At 37.1% G+C, this 27,679-nt stretch overlaps 1 long non-coding RNA gene across 1 annotated transcript; it reads right to left on the bottom strand.

The window, feature by feature from the left end:
• Positions 1-5,109: 5,109 nt before the first annotated feature.
• Positions 5,110-26,707, bottom strand: LOC118500441. The gene is made up of 3 exons (XR_004903001.1): positions 26,592-26,707; positions 20,283-20,289; positions 5,110-5,130 (listed from the first exon to the last, which is right to left on the bottom strand). It is a non-coding gene; the product is annotated as an uncharacterized LOC118500441 (long non-coding RNA).
• Between the last annotated feature and the right edge of the window lie 972 nt (positions 26,708-27,679).

The following is a 27,679-nucleotide window of genomic DNA, read 5'->3' on the forward strand; positions in this document are numbered from 1 at the left end:
CTTTAAAAACTAGATAAAGGTGATTCCAGCTTGCTAACACCCCCCAGGAATCTGGTAAGAAAAAATTAAAAAATTTCTTGGGAGGAACTTTATATTATCCTAATTAGTCATGGGAAAGTTATTTCTATAGGTAAATTTAAAATCACAATGACCAGCAATCAGTAAAAAATAAGTAGCCACACAAGGAGATAAGGCAACTTATACAACAGAAACATGAATTATAGAAACAGACCCAGAGGTGTTGCAGATATCGTTCAAATGATCACATAATCAGACTCAAAGAAAACTAAATATCAGACTTGTGAGATAGATATATTTAGCATAAATTCACATAGTAAAAAAGAGAAGAGGCTTAAAATTAGTGAGCTGAGCATCTCTTTCCAAAAGTTAGAAAATATAAAAAATAAGCCCAATTAAAGTTGAGGGAAGGGAATAAAATTGTAATGGTAAAAATTAATAAAAATAAGGAAAATATCATGTGGAAGTCCAATAAAGCCAAAATCTGGTTCTTTGATGGGATTAAGAAAATTGATAAATTCCTGGTGAGACTGAATTTAAAGAGGAGAGAAAGCACAAAATAGAATTAAGGAAACATTACACAAATCTTGCAGAAATTATAATGTAAAGATATTGTGAACATCACATTATTTGTGCCAATAAATTTTAAAATGTTACATCATATGTGCAAATACCTGGGGAATTTCAGCTTTATAAAACGTACAAGAAGATATAGAAAATATAAATAGTCTTCTAGCTATTAAAATACTGAGCCTGTAACAAAAATGGTCCTGTAAGGACTATTCTAGGTACCCATGGCTTTGAAGGTGAATTTTATCAAAGATTAACAGAAAATATTTCAGACAATAAGAATAAGAGAAGCACTGCCTACCTCATTTAATGAAACCAACCTAACTTTAATACTAAAACCTAATCAGGGCATTATAAGAAAGGAAGAATTACTGGAGAAACCTTCAAATATGGATGAAAATATCTTGAAGAAACACAGAGAACACATATTCATATATAAAAATATAAATATAATAATATACCAAATAATATAAAATGATAATATATTAGGTTGTTTTATTGTAAGAATACAAATTTTATTCAATATTATTAACTCAAGCAATGTAACTCACCATAAAAATAGAATAAAAGGAAAATATACAGTCTATTAAATAGATGCTGAATACTTTATGATTAAATACAATATCCATTTATTATTAATCTAAATACAGGAGAATACTCAATCTGATGAAGCATGTCTAAAAACACCTGCAGCAAACATCAGAATGGCAAGCCATTGAAAACATTCCTTTGGATATTGAGCCTAAGAAAGATGATAGCTATTGCTACTGTCATTCAAGATTTTACTAGAAGTCATACTCGGTGCAATAAATCAAAAAATGAAATAATGTTGTAAAGAATAAAGGAATAAATAAAACTTTTATTTGTGAATGATGTAATTGTGAATAGACGATGCTCAACACTGTACAGATAAATTGAGTTAATCATTAGCAAATTTTTGGATATACAATAAAAATTAGCTACACTTCTATATTGCAAGGATATCAAATAGCATAGTCCAATGAGGGTTGGCAGTGACTGAGGTTGGGATCTCTTCTTTACAAATTGCTTTGGGATGAGAGCATCTTCCACCATAGGTTTCTACTACTTATAAAGCTTGTCTTCCTCTGCTTGCAGATGGGAAAGAGACAGAAAGATTATGAGTGGGAGGTTTTTATGGGCCAGCCTTGGAATTGACTACATTCCATTAACTATAAGATCATGACATCTTACTGTAAGAGAGGCTGGTAAATTTTGACTAGTTGTTTGGCTAGGAGGGAAAGCAATTGGGTTTTTGGTCTACATGTAACAGTTTTTATTGTAGCTACTATTTACAACTTCATTATTAGATTACCTGTGGATATCAGGGAGAAAAAAATACACCATTCCTGTAAGCTTAGAAGAAATAGAAACTTTACCCTAGCTGACTGATTTCTAAATTAATTCTTCCATAAGACTCTGGTTCCAGTTCTAATAGTTTTTATGAAGATGTGAATGAATTTGTGGACTAAGTTGTCTATTTAAGAAAGAAGTGAAAGCTACTTCTATGTGACAGTTATTGTGTATAGATTTTGTTTGTTGGACATTTATTCCACAGTGGCAAAAACATCAGTGAATGTGTTATTGTGTGTTTTTTGTTCATTTGTTTATTTTTAATGGATTGAGACCACATTTGCAGAATGAAGCCATATGCTAGCTATTCTTGCCTCTACCACTGAATGAACTAGCTTGTGTGTGTTTCCTGAGCTAATAAGGCAAACATTTTCTGGGACTCGGCTGGAGAAGAAATCCTTATTATTATCCCTTCAAGAATGGGGAAAGCAGTGAGAATCACATTATCAAAAATTGCTAAAGCAACCACCATAGTTATGGAGATAAATTTCTCAACAATTACCAGGAGAACAGTGAGAATGTGAAGTTGTCACTTTGTGATAGTAACTAGAAAAATTCATGAACAGTTAGGAAACCTTATTAAATCTTATTAAAATAAGAATAAGATAACAAAGGTTAGATGTAGCACAATGAAAGAGAGTCCAAATAAAGTTGGAAGTAGAAGATTATTTGTTTAATAAGATATTAGAGATTTTAGACCCATTATTTAATTTCTGGGTATAGTTTATTTTTCTCATAATTGAAATAAAGGTGTTGGAATGGAAAAAATCTGTGCAATCCTTTCTGGTTTTATCATTGCATGATTTTAGGTCAATGTTCCAGGGAATAAAGTGACTGGCAGAACAAAAATGACATAGAATGTTGGTGTTACTTTTGAACCCTTTGGTTTATTAAGGCAGTAGGATTGAGGGATGGTAACTTACTACACCTGCAAGCAGTCTATTTGGAAATGAATTAGAATGTGGCAGTTTTGAGAGGTCAGAGATCAGGGCCACAGAACAGTTGGACAATATACTGTAGAGAGGGGGGAAAATCTCACCAAGTAGGGAACTATGCAGAAGGAGCCCCCAAATCTGTGTACAACTTCCCCTTAAGTTCTGAACCAACTTCTAACCTGCATGTGTACAGGGAGAGTCTCAAACAACCCCAGCAAAAAATAGCAGCTGGGAATCAAAAGAGCTGATTAGAGATTTCAGCAATAATTAGATACAGGTAAGCAATAGATTCAAGTTTATGTCTCCCCAGACAAACACATTGGTAAATCCCTTGGACTTAATATTAGGACCACAGAAGCTCTAGGAGCAATTGACACACTCACAAAAAGTAAAACATATGTTTTAGGAGTGAGTGTTACATTCCAACCAGCCCTAATAAAGCCTAAAACACAAAGGCAAGGAAGGATCGAATGATCTGCTGTTAGGCAACCTGCCTGTGAAACAAAATGAAGTATCAACTAAAACAAAATGACAACAAACAAATGAATAAACAAAAAACACCACACAAAACTATTAATCCTCTTTGGAAGAATGTGCAACATTATCAGGTCCTGAATAATATTTTACTATAATGTCAAGCAGCTGATGCAAATTTATGAGTCAAGCTAGAGCAACATGGGAGAAAAACAAGTAAGAAACGGGTAACAGAAAAAAACCCCATGGTGGTACAATTATTGTATATATCAGATGTAGTTAAAATAACTATGAATAATATGTTTAAGAATACAGAAAAAATGTGGACAAATAGATTAAAAATAAAAAATTTCAACAGAGATTTGGAATCCCCAGAAAAGAATCAAATGAAAAAACAAACAAAATAGAAAATAGACTCATAGATACAGATAAAAGACTGACAGCTGTCAGAGGGGAGGGGAGTTAGGGGGCTGGGTGAAAAAAGTGAAGGGATTAGGGAAAAAACTCTCATAGACACAGACAACAGTAGGGTAATTATCCGAAGGAAAGGGGGTGGGGGGTAAAAGAGGGTAAAGGGGGGATAAATGGTAAAGGAAGAAGACTTGACTTTGGGTGATGAACACACAATACAATACACAGATGATGTATTATAGACGTGTATGCCTGAAACTTATACATTTTATCAACCAATGTCACCCCAGTAAATTCAATTAAAAAAGAGGTGAAAGATGAGTTGGAGAAGGAATCATTAAGCAAAAAGGGACCCAAACTTAAATATCTGGAAAATTCTCAACCTATCCATAGTGCAAAAAGCGATGAAGGTGTTCTGAAGAGAATACTAATGGTGTCGCTGAACAACCCTTTGACAGCGGGCTAATATGGGTGTAAATGTGGATCTAATCAGCTATCTCATCAGAAGACAGAAACAGAGATGGGATTTCACTATGAGAAATACTGCCTGCTTAAAAAAAAAGGAATGAAATGAAGGGAGGCTGCTAACATGGGTTATCCTTCAAGAAAAGGGAAAAATGTGATTCTGAGATCTAGAGCTGCCACTCCTACCACGGGTCCAGGGGCCAAGGCTGCTTGCTTCTTGGTTTCAGAGGGCAGGGAGGGCCTTGGAACAGGGCCAGGGTGGGGCCCTCAGCAGAGAGCTGAAGGGGTGGGGGACCCTCAGTGGCCCTGCAAGCAAGTGCATCCAACCAAAGAAGATGGTTCTCAAGCCTCAAGGTTTTAGACCTGCTTGGCCCTGTCACCCTTTCCTTCTTCCTTGTTTCTTCCTTTTGGAATGAGAATGTTCTATTTCTTCCCATCGTTGTATTTTGGAAGCACATAAGTTGTCTGGTTTCATAGGCTTCCTGCAGGAGAGGCATTTTGCCTAACCTAGAGTCTTACCTGTATCTGATGTAGATGATATTTAGATGAGACTTTGGACTGTAGACTTTAGTTTGATGTCATAGTGAGTTAAGAGTTTTGGGACTGGAGGAATGGAGTACGTGTATTTGTATGTGAGAAGGACATGGACTTTAGGGGGCTAAGGGTGAAGTGTTATGGACTGTATATGTGTCCCCCACCCCAAATTTGTATGTTGAAGCCTTAACTCCCTATGTGACTATAACTTGAGATAAGGCCTGTGAGAAGATGATAACAGTTAAACGCGGTCATAAGAGTGAGGCCCTCATCCACAGGTGGCAAACGAAAGGCCCTCGGGCCGAATCTGGCCCTCCACCTTGTATTTTCCGCCTGGTACCTTGTTTCTACCCTGCAGCAGTGGCGAGATCCTTGCCCCTAGTTAAGGAGCGGTTACATTTATACAGTCCTAAAATTACATTCAGCCCTTTGAAGGCAACCTCAAGGCTGATGTGGCCCCCGGTGAAAGTGAGTTGGACACCCCTGCCCTAACCCAATAGGCTGGTGCCCTTGTAAGATGAGGGAAAGACATGAGCTCTGTCTGCCTCATGTGAGAACAAAGAGAGAAGGCAGCCAGCCACCGCTGAGCCAAGAAAAGAGCTCTCACCAGAAACCAGATCGACCAGCACCGTGATCTTGGACTTCCCAGCTTCCAAAACTAAGACAAAATAAATTTCTGTTGTTAAAAAAAAGGATCAGATGATTTTCTTTTAGAAGTGAAAAATATGGTATTTACAATCAGGAATTTATCTGGTGGATATAACAACAGACTGAGAACAACAGGAGGTCAGGTTAGGGGACACACCCTAAGTGCACTTGTCTGTCACCTTGTCCCCCCACAAGCCTGTTTTCATAATATGATTTATAGTGACCCCCCCAAACTTAGTCTAACCCCCAGTATTTTTTTGTAGAAATTCACAAGCTAGTTCTAAAATATTTATGGGAATGGAAAAGACCACAGAAAAGACCATCTTGGAAGTCACAATATAACTTATTAATGCAAGGCCACAGTGGTTATTATTGTACAGTATTGGAACAAAGAGGTACACACACCTAGTAAACACTTGATTTATCATAAAAGCAACACTTGAGAGGAATGGTTAGAGGATGAGCTCTCCTTGGATGATCCTAGGCCAATTTGAAATTCACATGGAAAACAATGAAACTTGATCCTCACTGTTGTCATAGCAAATTTAATGCCACATGGGAGGCATATCTTAATGTGAAATGCAAAATACAAAATCATTTAGAAGAAAATGTAGGAAATTACCACTTTGGGGTAGACAAACATCCTTAAATAAGACACAGATTCACTAAAGAGAAAGACATTAAAATTAATAACTGTTCAGCAAAAGACACCATTAAATAGTGAAAGGCAGGTTACAGACTGGGAAAATATATTTATGATATAAGCAGGTGCAAAGAGCTTAAATCAGAATACATGAAGAACTCCTATAGTCCCTAAGAGAAGGTAACCTAAGGGAGACACTTGTTTAGATGTGAACCAAACTTTTCTTCTTTATTTTTAATCCTCACCTGAGGACATTTTTTCATTGCTTTTAGAGAGAGAGAGAAACAGACGAGCAACCTAGGTATGTGCTCTGACTGGGGATTGAACCCTCAACCTTTTGGTTTATGGGACAATACTCCAACCAACTAAGCCACATTGGTCAGGGAAAACCAACACTACCAAGAGGCTATTGAAAGGGCTAGCAAGCATCTGTGCTGAACCACATTGTTTTCTTTTAATTAGGGAAATGTGAATTAAAGCCACGGCACTGTACCATTATGTATCCACCAGAATGGTTAAAATCTAAGACCAAAACTTCCAAATATTGACAATAATGTATAACAAATGGAAAGTTCAGCACTGCAGGTGGGAGAATAAATAGAGAAACTCACATTGTATGGGTTTTGGTTTTATATATATGGAACTAAATATGATCTATGATCTAGAGATTTCACTCCTCAGCTAGCTAAGGGTAATGGCAGTGTAGTACTCTATAAGCACCAAGATATAAGATTGGAAAGAAGACCACAGTATGAGGATAAATCAATCATTGTAAGCAACATTTGAAACCCACTCACTCTGCATTCAGATCTTTAGTTGGTGTACACCTAACCAAGAGAATAAGCCTCTTTGCTCGGTTTGCTCAAGCAAAGTGCTTGCCCAGTTGAGTTAATTGTCCCATTATTACTAAGGTGTCTCCCCAGGTGTCAGTTTTCCAAACTCCATTTTGTTTGGTGACTACATAGTTAAAGGTAATTCTATTGTATAGAAATATTCTACCTCATGAATCTATGTTGATTTTTTTTTGCCTCTAAAATTTGAAGTTTTGTTATTTGGGACATAGAGATTTACTGCAGGTAATATATTTTAATGTGCTCTGGAAATCTTTATAGGAACAGATGTAATTTGATGTCTTGAATCCTTCATGGTGATTATTTTGAATATTTAGGCTGGCTAATCATGCCAAAGTCTAGGCCACATTTTGATGTGTGTAAGCATGGGAAGGCCCTTTGATCACATTAGAGTAATCTTAAGGATGCACATTAAGCAGATACTAGGGTTGTTGGGAATTGCTATTAAATTTTAATGGCTTTCACGTTGGGGGTAACTAAACAAATAATGTAATGGTTTTTGTATATATAGGTTTATAAGAAAATAATTGGACCACAGTTTGTATTATTAGTCCTGTGTCCCTTTTTATACCTGACATTTTCTGAGTTTTTTTAAGACTAATAAAATACATAAAAGCAGCTAAATTGTTGAGACTTAGATCCAATTAAATCACGTTGATGTATTTAGGTTAATTTTAATATTAAGATCTAGGCCCAGCTGGCAAGCTCAAGAGTTGGAAAAACCGTCCAACATTACAATTGTTCGGTAATAGCAAATTAAATACTTTAAAAAATTTAAAGAAAGGAAGTCTGTGTAGAGAAGGGCAAAAATAATCAGCCATTTTAATAGTCTAGTATTCAAACCCAGCAGGAAGAATAGGGCAAACATTCAGAAAAGGAGACAAGTAATAAAATGTAAATTAGGGGCCAGTTAATTTTCCTATCATAGGTCTTAATCTAAAAGTCTTAGAAGGAAGTAATGTACACCCCATATCATCTTTATCATTTCTAAAGTTTTGGGTTAAATGACTTCCAGAGGTCATTTGCTTTGTTGACCTTTTAGTGAGCTGCAGTGTTAGACCTTAAGGCTACTTGTATTTCTCGTTGCAGGATCCCTGACAAATTTAAACAGAAAAACATGATTCCATGGATGTATACCCTGGAATTCAGGAGTAGTATTTACATTTATAAATACTCAATATAGTTCTTTCCTAAATGATTTTAAGTCTGCCATTTATTGGTGTCTTCTCCAATAAATTCAGTCTCCTGGATGTATATCATGCAAGTATATATATAATGGTATTTTTTTTGAAATGTAACTTGTACTTTCCAAGCATATGTCTGTGTATACAATATTAATTTTAATAATACTTGATATATTCATAATGTGAGAATGTAGAGCCTGTCAGTGAAGGATATATACAAGACTGAGGTATTTTCTTTTTTAAATTTTAATATATTTTATTGATTATGGTATTACAGTTGTCCAATTTTTTTCTCTCCTTTATTCCCCTCTACCCTATACCCACCCTCCTACCATCATTCCCTCCTTAGTTCATGTCCATGGGTCATACATATAAGTTCTTTGGATTCTTCATTTCCCATACTATTCTTAACCTCTCCCTATCTATTTTGTACCTACCATTTATGCTTCTATTCCCTGTACCTTTTCCCCCATTCTCTCCTCCCTCCCCCTCCCAACTGATAACTCTCCATGTGATCTCTATTTCTGTGATTCTGTTCCTACTCTAGTTGTTTGCTTAGTTCATTTTCTTTTTGTTAGGTTCAGTTGTTAATAGTTGTGAGTTTGTTGTCATTTTACTATTTGTATTTTTGATCTTGTTTTTCTTAGCTATGTCCCTTTAACATTTCACATAATAAGGGCTTGGTAATGTTGAACTCCTTTAACTTGACCTTATCTGGAAAACACTTTATCTGTCCTTCCATTGTAAAGGATAGCTTTGCGGGATAAGAGTAGTCTTGGATGTAGGTCCTTGCCTTTCACAACTTCGAATACTTCTTTCCAGCACCTTCTTGCCTGTAAGGTTTCTTTTAAGAAATCAGCTTATAGTCTTATGGGTACTCCTTTGTAGGTAACTGTCTCCTTTTCTCTTGCTGCTTTTAAGATCTCTTATCTTTAATCTTGGGTAATATAATTATGATGTGCCTTGGTATATGCTTCCTTGGATCCAACTTTTTTTGGACTCTCTGAGATTCCTGGACTTCCTGGAAGTCTATTTCCTTTGCTAAGTTAGGGAAGTTCTCCTTCATTTTCAAATTAGTCTTCAATTTCTTGCCCTTCCTCTTCTCCTTCGGGCACCCCTATGGTTCAGATGTTGGAATGTTTAAAGTTGTCCCAGAGGTTCCTAAGCCTGTCCTCATTTTTTAAAATTCTTGTTTCTTCATTCTGTTCTGGTTGAATGTTTATTTCTTCTTTCTGGTCCAAACTGTTGATTTGAGTCCCAGTTTCCTTTTCTTCGCTGTTGGTTCATGGTACATTTTCCTTTTTATGTCCTTCACTTTTTCCTCTATTTTATGACCATACTCAATCATTTCTGTGAGCATCCTGATTACCAGTGTTTTGAACTCTGCATCTGATAGGTTGGCTATCTCTTTATCATTTAGTTCTATTTTTGGAGCTTTGATCTGTTCTTTCAATTGGGCCATAATTTTTTGTCTTGCGGCAACTGTTATATAGTAAGGGGTGGAGCCTTAGGTGTTCATCGGGGCAGGGCAACCCACCTTGCTTAGTTGTGATGCTTCATGTGGAGGAGGGGTCAGAGAGGGATTAGTGCCACTTGCTGCGCTCTCTCCACATACTTTCAGTCACTTCCTCTGCTTCCCACAAGCAAATTGGGCCCCTTTGGTGCTAATTCCTGAGTGGGTGGTCTTGTGCACATTCTAGAACCCTGTGGGTCTCTCCAATGAACTCTCCTATGAGGCTGGGAATCTCTCCCAGCACCTCAACTCCCACAGGTGTTTTCAGTCAGAGGTTTGAGGCTTTATTTCCTGGTGCTGGGACCCTGGGTTGTGTGGTCTTTCTTGCTCCCCAGTAAACCTCTCTGTTTATCCACATGTGAATGTGGGACCATCCACTTCGCCAGCTGTTGCCCCTCCTACAGGTCTGTATGAATGTTTCTTCTTTAACTCCTTGGTTGTCAGACTTTTGTACAGTTGGATCTTCTGGTAGTTCTGGTTGTTTTTTGTTTTTAAATTTGTTGTTGTTCTTCTTTTGGTTGTGTGAGGAGGCAAAGTGTCCTACCTATGACTCCCTCTTTGCTGGAAGTCCCAGAGTCATAGATTTTCTTGCAATAAATTTATGAGCACTCATACAGAAATTTATGAGAATTTTTAAATGTAGGTTGCATATTATTAGGACTATACATAGAATTTAGGCCAAGTAGATTAAACTTATCTGAAAAATTGGATTGTTTTGATTTAAAATAATATTATTCTTTTCTTCCAGAGCTTTGGGGCTGTGATTCTGTTCAAAACTGCTTAAATATTTTACTTATAAGGTGGATTTCTCTATCAGTAGGAGGTTTTCTCAGGTGATGAAAACATAATTTATAATCTTTTCGTAACAGAATATTAGCCAATCTTATCAGACTTTTTAAAGCTATTACTAAACATATTTAAAATTTTGTGATTTTGGCAAGTGAATGAAATCCATTTGAAAATGTTCACGTAGTCCTAGTGGTCACCTAGTCCTAGAGGTCGGGGCTTTGACTCTTGTCTTATCTTCATAGTTTTTCTTGGGTTACATTACTAGTGAGTAAGGCTTCTCTCCAGCTAGTGTTCAGTTGGTTATTTGGGATGATTTATCTACAATTTAGCTGTAATTCCAGATTGGTCCTACGAGATTAGTGTAGCTTCCCCTTACTCCTTCACCACCTTGGATCACTTATTAGCTTTTTAAATCAGGAATTTAATTCATTTGATTTCATTCTTCATTTGTTACAAAAGTATTCTTCATAAATTCCATAACTTTAGTTTTCATTTCCACTTTTAATCAAGAGTTTTTCAATGAAAAAAAGTCGAGGTGACAGGTGTTTAAAAATTTTTGTTAATAATATCTAATTTATTTCATTGTAGTCCAGTTGTAGCCTTCTCATAATACTTATACTTTATAAACTTAGTGGTGCTTTATCTTTAATGTAATATATGACAAGTTTTAGGAATGTCCTATGTACACTTAAGATAGTTGTATTCTTTGTTATCATAGCATGAAGTTCAAATATATAAATGAGATTGGTTATATTATTTAGGCTCTCTATACACTTATTTATTTGTTTTTGTGTGTTCAACTTGTCTTGTACTGAACATAATGTGATAGTCTTGTATTATTTGTGTTTCCTTATATATCTACTAATATCTCTTACAGCTCCTGTTTTACAAAAGTGGTTGCTTTAAAAGGTGTTAATATATAAGCTTATCACTATTCATAAATATTTTATCTTCAAGATGAGTTGCAGCTTTTAGCATTAAAAAGTGTTCTCCTAGATCATATTAATGCTTTTTCATAGAATTCTACTTTGTCTGATATGAGGATAGCAGCTTGTGTTTTCTTGTTGTTTCCACTTGCCTTGTGTACCCTTGTCCATTCCTTCAAGTTTTCCCTTATTGAATTTGCTTGGATGTGCCTTTTGTAACCAATATGCATATATATTTGGGATTTTCTTTGTAAGTCAAATGGAAAATTATTTTTTAATAGATGAGTTGAAATCATTCAATTTTACTGTCATATTTTTTGTTCATTTTTTAAAATTTATTTTGCAAGTTAGAAAATTGTATATATCTAATTATTTTTGTATGTTTTTAAAATTAAAAGAAATCCCCCTGATTCCTTATTTTGTTTAACCTTTAATGTGTGGTTTGTCAGTTTTAAATGGTATTCTTTGACTCCCACTTATTGATATAATCAATGACTTTATTCTACTTTTCTTTATCTCCCTATACTTTTACTTTATAGAAGTATTAATTGAAAAATTAAACTTTGTAAAGACTTATTTGTATTATTCTGCAACCCTTGTTGCTTTCTTTACTATTGAATCTACTATTAAATCTATATGGTCCTTTACCAATGTAATTGATTTATATCCATTGTTTAACTCTTATTTGTAGAAGTATTTTAAACTGTGAATTTAGGTCTGATCATTGCCTTAAATGTAATCAGAATCTGATATTCAGTATACTCATTATTCTTACTCTTTAGATATTTGGAGTCTTTGGACTAAGTTCAGTCATTTTTTGGTTGTATAAAACCCATCTTTAAGTAGGGCTCATGGAAATGGTGTTCCCTGAGTTCTTATGAGTTTAAACTCTAATGCTGTAGCCTTGATACTGAAAGAATAACATGGGCCCTGGCTGGCGTAGCTCAGTGGATGGAGCGCGGGCTGGGAACCAAAGTGTCCCAGGTTCGATTCCCAGCCAGGGTACATGCCTGGGTTGCAGGCCATAACCCCCAGCAACCGCACATTGATGTTTCTCTCTCTCTCTCTCTCCCCCTTCCCTCTCTAAAAATAAATCAATAAAATCTTCAAGAAAAAAGAAAAGCTCATTTAAAAAAAAAGGATAACGTAGTTGAATAAAATATTATCAGTACACACTTCCTTTTCATGATATTTGTATAAGTGCCACTTCATTTTTGCCTGCTTTGCATACTGATTTTGTTACTTGTCGTGCCAGTTTAATTCTCTTGCCCTTGTAAACTATAGTTTCTGGAGCCCTGACAATTTGTTTTAATTCCTAAATTTGAATAGTTTTTGTAGGATACATTTTAGAATTGATCTTTCTAGATCAATTTTCCCAGCACTTAGTTGGCTCTGATGTGAACTTGAGTCTTCTTTTATTTTTGCAGTTTTTTGGAATGATAGTCTAAAATAATAGTCCTGTTTTGCTGCATTGTTTTTCTTCCTTAGGATCTCCACTTATACATATGTTGACTTTTCATTGCCTACTTTTCATTTCAACCCATTTCTCTCTGATTCCTTTTTTTTTAAGTTTTTATTTTATTTGTTGTTTTCCTGTTTTTCTTCACTGCTTCTCATTAAATTTTCATTCAAATCTATTTTGAATACCATATAGCACATATAATTGAGCTTACTTTATGTTAGGGTATTAGCTTCTTCTACTACTTTCCTGAAATCAACCAACTCTTGTTTCATTTCTTTTGGTTTTAGCCCCCATATTGGTTCTTAGATTTTAAAGTTTTAATTTTATGTCTTTTTGTATTGCCAATAGTTTAAGGATAATAATTAAGCTTTGTTTGTTATGTTAGTTTACTTTGAATTTATTATTCTTTATTTGAGAAAAGTTTCTCAGATGAAAATTTTAATTTAATTTTTTATGGTAGCTTTGTATAGAAGAAAGCTGCATATAACTATACATTGGTTTGATTGGCTTGGCAGACTGGAGTGACTTCCCAGATTTCTTGGCCAAGGTTGCCATCTTCTGTTGGAGTAGAAGACTGCAGTTCCTTCCATAGGAGGCATGGGGCGTGGCAGGAGGGGCAGGCAGATGAAGGGTTGTGTGTGTGTTTCACATTTTCCTTCAAAAATGTTGTCTGGAAGGATCTTAACATAACCTTTATTTTTTTCTTTCACCAGTCTTTTCTTTCCCTTTTCTCTTTTTCCTCAAAAACATTTCGGCTGCCTCCTCCTTAAGTACTGCATCCACTTCCAAGTCCCTACTCTTTATCAGCATTGTGTCACTCAGAGTGCCATCGGCCTAATTAATCCCTTCTTGTCTCTTCTGCACACTTTGCCTGGATATTCTTCCTTCTCTCTTTCTACTCCTCCCCCCAGCCTGCTTTCTGAAAATGCTATGGTGGGAGTTTTAGAGAAAACTCTGTTGGTCGCTGGTATTTACTTTTCTAAATACAGGTACTTTGAAATTATAGTGGTTTTTATTCTTTGTATATGCCACAAGTACAGTATTTGTATGGATTTATTTGTATTTGTTGATCTGTACAGTTTTTTGGAGGATGTGTGTAGTGAGATTCAGATCTGGTAGCTGCGATTATCTTGGATTTCCAGAACCAGTCCTCTTAACCACTACAGCCCCCATCCATATTGTTCCTTTAGATTTTACCTGAAGTTTCTCTTTTGATAGGGTCTGGCATAATTTCTGTGAGCTCTGTTTACAAAAGTGGAGAAATTATCCATTTTGCATATGCTCTCCCCATTGGATATATGCAAACGTGCTTTCTTTATCAGCTTCAGATAAAACACTGCACCAAAATATACAATAAAAAACAGAGCTAAGCAGACAAGGAAATCCCTTCAGTTCAAAACCGATATGCAAATCTCACCCACCCAGGTACTGCTGTGTGACAGTTTAAGCTAACGCCTGGCCATGCTGTGTGGAGTCACGTGCCTCCTCCTGACTGTGCAGTAGGCTCTGCTGGAATGTGTGTGTGTGTGGGGAGTGGGGTCAGAGAAAGTCTCATAGAAAAGATGACATTTGACTTTAAATTTAAAGGGCAAGCTGGATTTTTTCAAAGTGAACAGGAAAGGGACAGGAAAGGCTGTTTAAAGCAGAAGCTTTACTTGTTCAAAATCATGAAGGTGTTAAATGCTTGAGCTGTTTGCACAGCTAATCTTAAGTGGTCTTAACACACGTGGTTGAGAGCGGGGTGGCATGTGTAGGAGACTGGGGCAGGGTGTGGGGGGGAGTGATGGGAGCTGATGCTGGAACAGAAGCTGGAGACACATGTGAGAGGTGTTCCCAGCTTGCACATCACTCACAAAGAATGATGTGATTCAGGATTGCCTTTTTAACTAAGAAAAATGAAGAAAATTAAACTGCTGCTGATAAAGCTGATATGTTGTTAGGATGACAAATTTGTAACCTCTAACACAAACTGTTTTCCAGGGGAAAGCCAAAAATGTATCACATAAGTTTATTTTCAGAACTAAGCAAACAATTTTTTTAGCAAAAGGATATCAGTTCTTCATTTTCAAAAGCTAGTTGATAAAGTTTAATAGTCTATTTTAAACATCAGTTTGGGGATATCAGAATGACATAGTATTTGAATAGACGATCTTCCTCACTTGAACAAAAGCTCCCCATGAATGATTCCAAGAATTCTGCAGTGTTGACCTCTTTGACCTTGTATTTTCAACTCCCAGTTTGGCGTAGACGCTAAAAGAATAATAGATATGAGTTGTAAAAAAGAGAGAGTGAAAAAAAGTGAAAGAAAAGAGGGAAGACCTTTTCCTTTCTTGGGAGACCAAAGTAAGTTGACTGTCCAGCCATGGCTCTCAGGTTTTGGCTCAAGAGCTTGTCAGTGCTTTCAAACACTTCAGAACGTACTTTACGTGGTTTACTTGGGTGAGGCAACATTCCTCTGCCTCCAACTGAAGTATAAACTCTCCTGAGAGCTGTGAAACCTTGTCAACCAATGTAATTTAGAGATAACTAACACAGAGATAGTAACAAACAAGAAAAGGGAGAGGTGCCAAAGGCCAAATCCCATTTCCTACCTTAAATGGTACATTTGATTCTATAGGGCACAGATGAGGGGCCATAAGAAACCAAAGAAAAACATCTCCTCTCTGTTTTGCCTAACATTTGTCCATACTGGACACAGATAAAATAATGTCCCATTGCTTACATTCTAAAATAATCTGAAAAACAATAAAAAAGATGAAAGTCACATGACCTTCAAGTAACACTCTGGGGAAAGTTAGAAATAAAAGAGAGTTTGTTAATTTTTCAGGATACACAGAGTTAAATGATGATCTTATTTGAAGAGAGAAATCAGTAATTTTTGGTGCTTACTAGATACCCATGAATACAAAACTTGGGTTTATAATTGAAACAGAGCAAGTCAGACTCTACCGAGGAGATGGAAATAGTTAACTTTGCATTTGAGATAGTTTCTCAGATTTAGTCCATATAAATTACCTGTTTCAATTTTATTAGAGTTAAAAATTCAAAGTTCAAATTTTCCTAAATAGAATAATATCTGATTTTTAAATACTGGGCCATATGGAATTTTGTCCAGTTAACTGTGTATGTCTGAGGCCTTCCGGAGTTGTTCCACTCTGAAGGGATTTTACCCAGTGATGATAGACATAGAATTAATTCAAACTGTGGCATGACCCTCAGAACACATGTGAGTACATTGAGGAGGGCACTGGTAGTGGTAGTCCTCCACTGCCAGCAACTTTCCTAGAAATGTAGAAATACTACTGCCAGGCCACCAGTTGAGGAAAACACCCAATATATGTCCTCACATTTATTTATTTTTTTTACATTTTTTTTGTTGTTGTTCAAGTACAGTTTTCTGCCTTTCCCCCCAACCCCTCCCTACCACCCTGGCCCTCCACACCTCCCTCCCCTGTGTCCCTGTAAACCCTTCACCCTTTCCCCCTATAATCCCCTCCCTTGTCCCCTCTGGTCACTGTCAGCCTGTTCTCAACTTCAGTGTCCTTGGTTATATTTTGCTTGCTTGTTCATTTTGTCAGTTAGGTTCCTGTTAAAGGTGGGATCATATGGCATTTGTCTTTCACCACCTGGCTTATTTCACTTAGCATAATGCTCTCTGTTCCATCCATGTTGTTGCAAAGGGTTAGTTGTTGATTGGGAGAGCCTGCAACTTGTTTCTTCCTCCCCTCCCCACCATCACTCCAGGTGCCCCTTCCTAAGGTAGGGAAGCATGATGTAGCCTGGGGATGTTCTATAACAGTTCACTGTATTGTTTGCTAGTTATGCTAAGATAGTGAGTAGGAACTGTCACTTTAATTCTTGACTACAGCAAATAGACTTAGGGACTGAAGGAAACCTAGGACACAAAAAGGATACAGGATTGTGTTGTTACCTTCCAAATTGCTATTTCATTGTTGATAAAGAGTGCTAAAAACAATTGATTTTTTAAAATTGATTTTTTACATAATTTTGAATATTGTGAAACAATCAAAATAATAACCAAATAACTCTGGATGTTGGATCTAGTTGTAGCACCATTTCTTGTGTGTGTGTGTCAGAGAGAGAAAGAGAGGGAGAGAGAAAGCTACATCTGTGCTATAACAGTAAAGCTTGCTTGTGCAGAAAATGCATGACGGGCCTGCATTGCAGTTCTCACTTACTGTTCTAACACTCTTTGGCTGTTTGTGGCTGTACATCCACTTCAGAGATAAAATTCTATCAGGTCCAATACTTATTTACCACTGACCACTGTGGAGGAGGTTTTCAGCTTCTTCCTAGGCTGTGTTATTGCTCGGATAGTCGCTTTAATGGGATATAACCCAGTTTTGTGACATTACTTTTGTTCAGTTTCCTTGGAAAATCATGGTATGATTTGTTCTCTTTCTCTTCTTTTTTTTTTTTTAAACTTCCCCAAATACAGGGAAAAGAAGAAAAAATCATGAAATTACAGAATTAATGGGCACTGAAAAGAAGAGAGTCTGAGAACATGAGCTACTAAACCAATTTTCCTGCCTAGGGGGTATAATTCAGTGATATTTTTATAAATGTGATTCAAGCTGTGGCTTTTGTAAAAGATTAGGAGCTGCATTTTTAAAAATGGAAGAGAGGATCGTAACTTCTCACCAGCAAGATAGCCTGACTCTCATTGGTTAGATTGACAAAATTTCAGTGACTTGTGCTTGGTAGTCATTTATCAACTACTTACCTAGAAAATGAGAGTCAAGATGAAACCAGGGCAATTAAACAAATGAGAGCATTTACCTACCTCCGTCTTTGAAGATCAAGAGCAATAGGAGATCTCTACACCACCTGTGTGAGGTCTGAGCAGAATACTGGGCCTTGCCTTGGAAATCCTGATTTGTTTGTGGGAACTTTAACATGTGGCTTATCATCTTTTGCCTTTAAATTGACTTTATGTTAATCTTGTCAACAGTTAATCAGGTTAGGGTAGAAAAACCCAACTTTTAAAATGATAAATGATAAGTTTATGTTATATTTTTGAAGCAAGGTAAGCGTTGGTTGTTTGACTGTTGAAGGTGGTCTTATAACTTGGTGGTGGGGGTGGGTGGCGGGTGGCGAGTCTTGCTCACATCCCAGACCAGAATATATCCATGTTACTAAAGACTTAAGTTTAAATGCTGGCTGCTGGCTGACTTTGTAATTTTTAATGAATCACCCAATTTCTCTGAATCTCTGCACTGTTCTCTGTAAAAACAAAATAGCACTCTACACAGTGACCATGTGATTAAAATTGTTAGAGGTGGAAGCCTTACCTAAAATTGTGCCCCCCCACAACCCCACAGATAGCTGAGTTGCTTAGGGACATCAGCCCAAGTAAGTCTTTCATATGGCTGTTTCAATTAACAAATTCAACCAACAGTAATACTTAGTTGGCTCAACTTCAGAACTGGAGAAGACAAGCACATTATATACTCTGTACGTCTTTTTTCCCCACTTACCCCTGGAACATATAAAGGTACCTTGACTAATTCTCTGGTGATGCTGGGGTATTTATTACTCTGGAGAGGTGTTGCACAACACTTCTGTGCTCCAACTCTGGGCTCAGATTTACCTGGATTCTACTTTTGGCTGTACCACCTAAAACCATGGAAACTTAAAGCCACTTTTCTAAGCCTCTGCATTCTGATTTGTCAACCATTTATAACAATGGAATCTACCTCACAGAGTTTTTAGGAGGATGATAATGCATGTAAACATTTAAGGAAGAAACTGGCACCCAACAAGCATCCAGTAAGCACTGGCTTTGCTACCACTTCTACTGATGTCATCGTCACCCTCCCTCCCGCGGCTGCGTGCTGTTTGGGATGTACAGGCAGCTCTGTCTCCGTCCACTGCAGAGGCTTCTCCTCTTATTTCTTTTTTTCCCTAGCTTTAGTGAGATATAGTTAATTATTGAAAATTGTATGTTTAAATTACAGTTGTATATATTGAAAGGATTTGGTATATGTGTACAGTGTGAAATAATCACCAAATTGAGGAAATTACGATATCCATCACCATCAATAGCTTCTTTCTCTCTCTCTCTTTCCCTCTCTGTGTGAGAATACTGATTCACCCTCTTAGCCAATCTGACTGTATAATACAGTATTATTATAGTCACATTGTTGTGTACTAGATCTTCAGAACTTTTTTCATATTGCAAAACTGAAACTCTATACCCATTACACAAAAACTCCCCAGTTTTCCTTCCCTCAGCCCCACTGTTTTACTGTCTGCTTCTACGAGTCTGACTATTTTAGTTTGTCCATACCAGCAAGAGTGTACAGTAGTTATCTTTCGGCATCTTATTCCTTGAAATGTATTCTTTATCTGTGTCTTTGATGAAGTCTTGGGTGCTTTCTCCATTCCTGAGCTGTTTTATACCGTTAATGTCTTAGGGAAATTTGTCACTTTCTTAATTTGAAAAATTGGAATAACAATAATATTTGTTAATTTGTACAAAGCACCCAATAACAAATGTTAGCAAATAAAAGTATAAAGTATAAGCCAATATACACTTGTGCTTATATTACTAATAAATATTGTCAACTTTCTTTCAAAAGGTGTATCAAATTATACTTGCACCAAATGTTACAAGACATTTTAATTGCTGACAGTATAATAGATGGAAAATGGTACAGCATAAGTTTTTATTTGCATTTCCATTAATGTGACTGATATTTAGTGTTGCTCCATGTAATCAGGACATTTGTTTTTTCTTTTGCATGAACATTTGTTCAAATCCTTTGCATAAGGCTTTTTAGGAGATGTTTATATGTTAAAGAAATTGGTTCTCTGTGCTGTATTCTTTTGAAATTGAAAAATTTTGGATTCCTCTTTCTTGCTTGCTCCTTCCCCACCCCAGTCGTATTTCTTTTGATTTCAATTATAATACTTATGTTTTCATAAACAAATGTATATTTTTATGAAATAAAATTTATTCTTCCTTTATGACTTTGGGTTTGTATAATACTCAGAAACATCTTTGTCACTCTTCTTATGCTTGTGTAGTTTTATTTCTTACCAAATCTTTGATTCATTATAAAAATGCCCAGTAATTATAGAACAAGAGGAACAAACTCTTTAAAATTTTTCAAATCAAACCATTAAGGTTTTATTGCATTTTTTGTTCATGATAATGGCAAATTTTTGTAAGATCCATGCTGTATAATAATAGTGTGGGGATGTGAGCAGATGTACTGTGGATGGGAGCTAGAAAACTCCCACACACAGTTTTGCTGTCTCTGGTTTCAGTTACATGTGGTCAACTATGGTCCAAAAATATTAAAAGGAAAAAAATCTTTGAGCCATTACAAAAGTTTTAAAGGAGTTTTATTTATTTAGTTTGAGAGATGGGGGGAGAAGGAGAGGGAAAGAAACATTGATTGCATGTCCCTAACCGGGGACCTGGCCCATAATCCAGGCATGTGCCCTGACTGGGAATCAAACCAGTGACCTTTCGGTTCACAGGCTGGCACTCAGTCCACTGTTACAATTTTTTGTGTGTGAAGTAGAGAATTTAACATATTTTCCAAGGGTTTATGCATTTGTCAAGAATACCATTTACAGAATAATTAATCGTTACCCAGTAATATCTAATATGTTATGCACTACTTTCTTATTTGTATCTACCTATGACCTGTGTTCTGCTCCCTTCTCTCCACACATGTAACAGTACTTCCAAAAGGATGTGCATGTGTTCAGGTAAATTATCACAGTTTTAATTTATGTAGTTTGAAAATATATTTTAGTGTTCAATTATTCTTATCTTCTACATTTTTCTTAAAATATATCCTTGATAGGGTTACACTTTTTTCAAAATTGAACTCAAGAATCAACTTAGTACTGGTAACAGTGACATCCTTGCTCTGTTCTTGGTAGCAGTGATGGCCGTGGCAGTGGTGGTTGTGTGGTTGTGTGTGTGTGTGTGTGTCCTTTTCAGCATCAGTGGAGATAGTTGTGTGACTCCTCTTCAAATTTGTTATGTAAAATTTTTGTTAACAGGTTTTCTAATAAGGAAGCATTTCCACATCTCTGTTATGAACTCCCTTATCATTGTGAGTTCATCTTTGTAAAGTGCTGTTTCATTCTATTCTCTAATATGTTCTTAAGTATTTTTGCATCAATATTCATAATTGATAATTGTCTATAATTTTCATTACTTCTGATATCTTTTGTTATAGCAATGCTATGCTAGAGTCATAAAAGAAATCTTGAAGATTTTGTTTCTCTGTTTTCTAGAAAAGTTTTAAAATTGGAACTGCCATTTTTTGAGAGTTTGGTGGAGGTCCCCTGTGAAACAGGCTGTATCTGCTGGGGTTTTATGGGGAGCAGCTTCTTGATAATTTTCTCTTTTTGTTTTCCTGGTAATTGATAGGTTTGGATTTCTAATTCACTAAAAGGGGTATTTGATAATTAATATTCTTTTAGGAAAGTCTCCATTCCATCTTAATTTTAAGACCATGCCTTAGATTTTTGTGGTTTGCTTTTTTGTTTGTACATCTAGCTTTGTTTTATTTATCTTGCTCTTTATTTAATATGCTCATTCCATCTGAGGATTCATACCCTTCTTAAATTTTGGAAAGTTATATTATTTTATCCTCAAATATTGCCTCTAAGTATAAAGTTAGATTGTTTATTTGAGTTTTTTCTTGCTTCTTGAGATAAGCCTATAATGCTATAATCAAGTCACTGTGTCCTTTTACAAACTTCCTCTATTTTTGCCTTATATCTTTTCCTGATTTTATACCTTTGAATATTTTAAACATGCTTCTTGAAATTCTCTATAAGAATATCCTATTATTTTTAGTTTTTGAGGTGTAGTTTGTTGCACTGGTTGAGTCTCCTCATGATCGTGACATGTGATCTGGACACATCTTCAGTGGTGATTGTTTGCAGTAGGAGCTCAGGTTCTCTGGAGGTATTCCCACAGCAACAGGTGCACATTTGCTTTCTATAGGAAGACCTCATAGAATTTACAGGAACCTGATTAGTTTTCCTGTTAAATTCTGAAGTTGGAAGCATTCCATAAACATGGTACATATTTGAAACTCACGGAAATATATGGTAAAGCTTATTGCTGAAAATATTTATGCAACAGACCATGTTCTTAGCTTCAAGCTATAGAAAGTATCCCTGCCTGATGTTGGCTGGCTGGGGGAGTTTTTCTGGACCCTGTTTCAGAGACTGTGATTATGCTGGTATCTGAGTTGCCAGACTTCTAGAATTTGCAACCGAGACATCCAGGTCCTCCTGGGGGTGCATTAGACCTTGTACCTCACTCGATGCTCCTGAGAGTCATCTGTGTATTAGTCTCCTGTTTATACTTTGAATTGTACTTCTTCCTCATTTCCGGAGCTTGAGAATTTCATGTTTCTCATTTTGAGTTTTAAAATATATCAGAAGGTTTTTTATTTTTAAATAATTTTTTCAGAATTCTGAAATTCTGGGAGTGAGAAGGTGGTTTCTTCCTTATCAACTCCAAAACACATATCGACCAGAATTGGATTTGCTATTGGACAACTGAGCTTGGCATAAAATGTGTTTCTGGTTTAGAACACATCTCTCTATATTTATGTATTTAAGTCTTAGTGTCCTTAAGTACAAAACGAAGTATTAGGTATTTGGTGCTGAAGACCAGTTTAGCATAAGCGTATGTGCTATTTGACCTCTTGTGCAGATTTTTATAGCCCTTTTTTCAGTGAGCTTTTTGAGTAAGCCTTTCCTTCTGATGAACGCTTCCTGTGCCATTGCAGGCATTTGTAAGAAGAAAAGCAGGCCACCTACTCTGTTATTATTCACATTTCAGGGAATGCTGAGAAGAGCTCAATGGAAGAAATGGCAGCCTAAAATTAACTATCCATTTGGTGTGCATGGTGTTTTTAACATGTTTTTTCCTCCTGCTACCAGTAAATTCAGTGACTAATATGTTATCCAATGTTACAAATATAGAAAGAAGAATTGGAATCAGTATAAGGCAAGATGGTAAAAAACCATTCATAAATCCAGGGATCCAATAAATAATAAAGACGCTATAACAGTCTGTAAAGCAGTTCATTCTAATGTTTCCAGGTACCATCTTCAATGCTACCACTGGGCTTACAGATGCTCTATACCACTGTCAGAATAATGCCCTATAGCACTCCATATTCTTCTCAGTTCATCTTGTTACGTGAGTAATCAGGGTTTGAGTTGAATGAACAAAGAATGAGGGAAGATCCTGAATAGCTACATTTATAGTTTACTAACACTTATAAATGTCAGTCTTTTTGTATGACACAGTAACAGATTTATTTTGCTTTTTATGGATGACAAAATAGAAATATGGAAGAAGTTGGATGACTTGTTTAAGATTATATTTCCAAAAATAAGAATAGTGCTATAATAATAACAGTAATAACAATACATTAACTGCTTCCTGTGCATCAGACATTTTTTTAAGTGCCGAATTCTTTTTTTTTTAATATATTTTATTGATTATGCTATTACAGTTGTCCCATTTCCCCCCTTCTCTCCCCTCCACCCTGTACCCCCCTCCCACCCACATTTCCCCCTTTAGTTCATGTCCATGTGTCATACTTATGAGTTCTTTAGTTTCTACATTTCCCGTACTATTCTTGCCCTCCCCCTATCTATTTTCAACCTACATTCTATGCTACTTATTCTCTATACCTTTTCCCCCTCTCTCCTCCTCCCACCCCCCCGCTGCTAACCCTCCATGTGCCCTCCATTTCTGTGGTTCTGTTCCTGTTCTAATTGTTTACTTAGTTTCTTTTGGTTTTGCTTTAGGTGTGGTTGTTAATATTTGTGAGTTTGCTGTCCTTTTACTATACATGTCTTTTCTTTATCTTCTTTTCTTAGATAAGTCCCTTTAGCATTTCATAAAATAAGGGCTTGGTGATGATGAACTCCTTTAACTTGACCTTATCTGAGAAGCACTTTATCTGCCCTTCCATTCTAAATGAAAGCTTTGCTGGATAGAGCAATCTGGGATGTAGGTCCTTGTCTTTCATGACTTGGAATATTTCTTTCCAGCCCCTTCTTGCCTGTAAGGTCTCTTTGGAGAAATCAGCTGACAGTCTGATGGGAACTCCTTTGTAGGTTACTGTCCCCTTACCTCTTGCTGCTTCTAGGATTCTCTCCTTCGTTTTTACCTTGGCTAATGTAATGATGATGTGCCTTGGTGTGTTTCTTCTTGGGTCCAACTTCTTTGGGGCTCTCTGAGCTTCTTGAATTTCTTGGAAGACTGTTCCCTTTGCCAGATTGGGGAAGTTCTCCTTTATTATTTGTTCAAATACGTGCTCAATCTGTTGCTTTTCCCCTTCCGATTCTGGTACCCCTATAATTCGGATATTGGAACGTTTAAAGGTGTCTTGGATGTTCTTAATCTTTTCCTCAATTTTTTGAATTCTTATTTCATCATGCTTTCCTGCTTGGTTGATTCTATCTTCCTTCTGGTCCACTGTATTGTTTTGAGACTCATATTCCTTGCTTTCACTATTGGCTCTCCTCCGCGTGTCTTCCTGCATCTGTTTTATGGTAATCTGCATTCTTTCATCTAAATTTCGTCCAAAATCAACCAGTTCCATGAGCTTTCTGATCACCAGTGTTTTGAACTGCGCATCTGATAGATTGGCTAGTTCTTGGTCACTCAAAAGGATGAGTCCTGGGGGACTGATCTGCTCTGTTGAAAACATAGTTTTTTTTTGTTTGTTTGTTCCCCCCCCCCCGCTGTCTCTCCTTTTTTTTTTTTCCCCCCCGGACTGGTCGCTCTTGTTATGGTGGGGGGCGGAGCCTTAGGTGCTCACCGGGGCTGGGCACCCCGGTCGCTAGATTGTGATGTTATATGTGGGGGCGGGGCGGGAGCGGGAGCGGGGCGGGAGAAAACAATGGCGGTAGTTCCGTTCCCCTGGACTCAGACCCTTGTCTGGGCTTCTGGGTTGCGAGTTCTGCCCTGGTCCACAATCGCTGCCCCTCTGGGTCTGCCAGCCGCAGCTTGCGTACTCAGGGATCACCGCTGCGTTCTTGCCCGCCGGATGGCTGTTGCGCCGATTTCGCGCCAAACCTTCCCCCGATCTCCGCGCCGCCGACCCGCGCCAGCCCCGCGCCCGCCGGCTCGTCTTCTCCTACCAGTCCAGATGAACGCGTCTACTTCAACTTCTTGGCTGCCCGACTTCCATTCAGATAAATCCTCTGCCGGATCTGGGTGTTATTCTGATAGTAAATTATTGTTGTAAATTATTGGTTTTCTAATCTTGGTTGTGCGAGGAGGCACGGTGCGTCCACCTATTCCTCCATCTTGCCGGAAGTCCTCAAGTGCCGAATTCTTGCAACACTTTATCCCAACAACAATCCTGAGCAGTGTTTATCAGAAGAGATAGGTGGGAATTTGGGCATTCTGAGCCCACGGTGTGCAAACTCCTGCTGAACAGCTTGGCGGGTGCAAGAATAAGAGTAGTGCTCAAAGTGTAGGGCAGAGAGATGAGAAGAAGGGCCAGATCGGGGAAGGCCTTGTGTTTACTGAGGAGTTTGAATTTTGCCTTCTAAAACAGGCATAGACAAACATTTTCCTTAAAGGTCCAGACAATATGTATTTTAGGTTTTGTGGGCCATGGAGTCTTGGTTACAGCTACTAAGCTCTGCTGCTATAGCATAAAAGTAGCCAAGACAATATATAAACAAATGGGCATGGCTGTTCTCTAATAAGGCTTTATTAAAAAAAACAGGTGGGAAGTGAGTGAAATTAGACCAATGACCTATTATTTGTTGACCCTTATTTTGGAAAACAGTGACCACTAAACTTCAAAAGGAAATAAAGCAGGAGGCATGCATTGCTCCTTCAAAGAGATGGTGTTTCTCACCGGATGTTAAATACAACGGTTAAATTGAGGTGAAGATAAATTACTTTTTCCTACTCTGTCAAGGGTGAATGATTCCACAGGAGTAGCGATTAGGGTCTTTTTCCAGGTAGAGTGACCACAGAGGTCCATGGTTTGCCTCGCACTCAGGATCATAACTTGTAGCACTTTCTTTCACCTCAAAAGTTTCCCCATTTGGAGAAGTTATATATGGTCACTTTATTTTAAACCTAATGGGGTTTATTTTAGAACTTCCACATTGGGCTAGGCATTAGGCCTCATCTTTTGTAGCTGGTGCGATGGGCAAGAGCACTGGTCAAGAGACACACTATTTGGAGTGGAGCCCCGGCCTATTCTGCTCATTTTTAGCTGTGTGGTCTTGGGTGAATTGATTCTGTCTACATGAGACTCCAGATTGGAAGATACATGGAGACTGAAAATAAGGGGATGGAAAAGGTATTTCATGAAAATGGAAATGAAAACAAAAAGGAGAGAAGCTTGGATAGCAATACTTATGTCAGACAAAAAACTTTAAAACAAAGACTGTATAAGAAGAGGCAAAGAAGGACCCAGCAATTCTACTTCTGGGAACTTATCTGAAGAAAATGAAACAATTCAAAAAGATATGTGCGCCTCCATGTTTACCACAGCATTATTTACAACACCAAGTTATTGAAGAAACCTAGGTGTTCCTCACTAGTTGAATGGATAAAGAAGAAGTGGATATGCACATGTATACACACACACTGGAATATTACTCATCCACGAAAAAGAAACAGATCTTGTCTTTTGTGACAACATGGATAGATCTAGAGCACAGGTGGCAAACACAAGGCCCATGGGCTGAATCTGGCCCTCCACATTGTTTTATCCGCCCAACACCTTGATTCCACATGGCAACAGTGCTGAGCTCTCGCATAACAGTTAAGGAGTAGCTACATTTATACAGTCCTAAAGTTACATTTGGCCCTTTGAAGGCAACTGCAAGGTAGATGTGGCCCCCAGTGAAAAAGAGTTGACACCCCTGACTTAGAGGATATTATGCTAAGTGAAACTGAGTTAGAGAAAGACAAATACAGTATCATTTCACTTAAGAGTGGAATCTAAAAAACTAAAGAAATGAACAAACAAAACAAACTGACCCATAGACACAGAAAAACCGATAATTGTCAGAGGATTGGGTGGTGGCAATATGGGCAAAATGTTAAGGAGATTAAAAAGTACAAACTTAAACATAAGTTGCGGGGATCTAAAAGACAAGATAGGGATTATTAATAATATCACAATAACTTTGTACAGTGACATATGGATAGTGAACTTTTTGTGGTAATCAGTTTGTAAGGTATACAAATGTGAAATCTCACTATATTTTACACCTGAGACTAATATAATATTGTATGTCAACTGTACTTGAACTCAAAAAAGATTTACATTTCAGAATAAAAATTTGACATTAAAAAGAAAGAAAATTGGGAGCAATAAGTCCTCCCTATATTATAGGGCTATGTGACTATAATAGAAAGATGTTTGTAAAAGTTCACAATGGAAATTATTAATAAAGTGCAATCCAAATGGAAGAGAGGTAGAACTGTAGTGTGGGAAGGGCTCTGGGCCCAGACTGGGAGGGCTTAACCCAGTCCTCACCACTGCCAATCCGAGGGAGGTTGTGGAAATCATAGCCTCTCTCTGAGCCACAGAGCCTCATTGGGGCTAACAGCCCCATCCCTTCAGAACCATTGGAATTGGTGAAGACAATGTGTGTGCACTGTCAAGCACAGTGCCTGGAACGTAGTTAGCCCTTAGTCAAATGCGGTTATTGGTTTTCAAACAATTACATGCCATATTGAAGCTATTATTTATCTTTGACTCATACCTCAAATTGTTTACCCCCATTCACCTTCTGTAGTATCAAAACATTTTTATTAACTGTTCTTTAAGCCACATCCACTCAGTACAGTTCCACAATTATGATGATGATGATGATAGTTA

This window comes from Phyllostomus discolor, chromosome 5 (assembly GCF_004126475.2).
Source record: "Phyllostomus discolor isolate MPI-MPIP mPhyDis1 chromosome 5, mPhyDis1.pri.v3, whole genome shotgun sequence".
Classification (NCBI taxonomy): Eukaryota; Metazoa; Chordata; class Mammalia; order Chiroptera; family Phyllostomidae; genus Phyllostomus; species Phyllostomus discolor.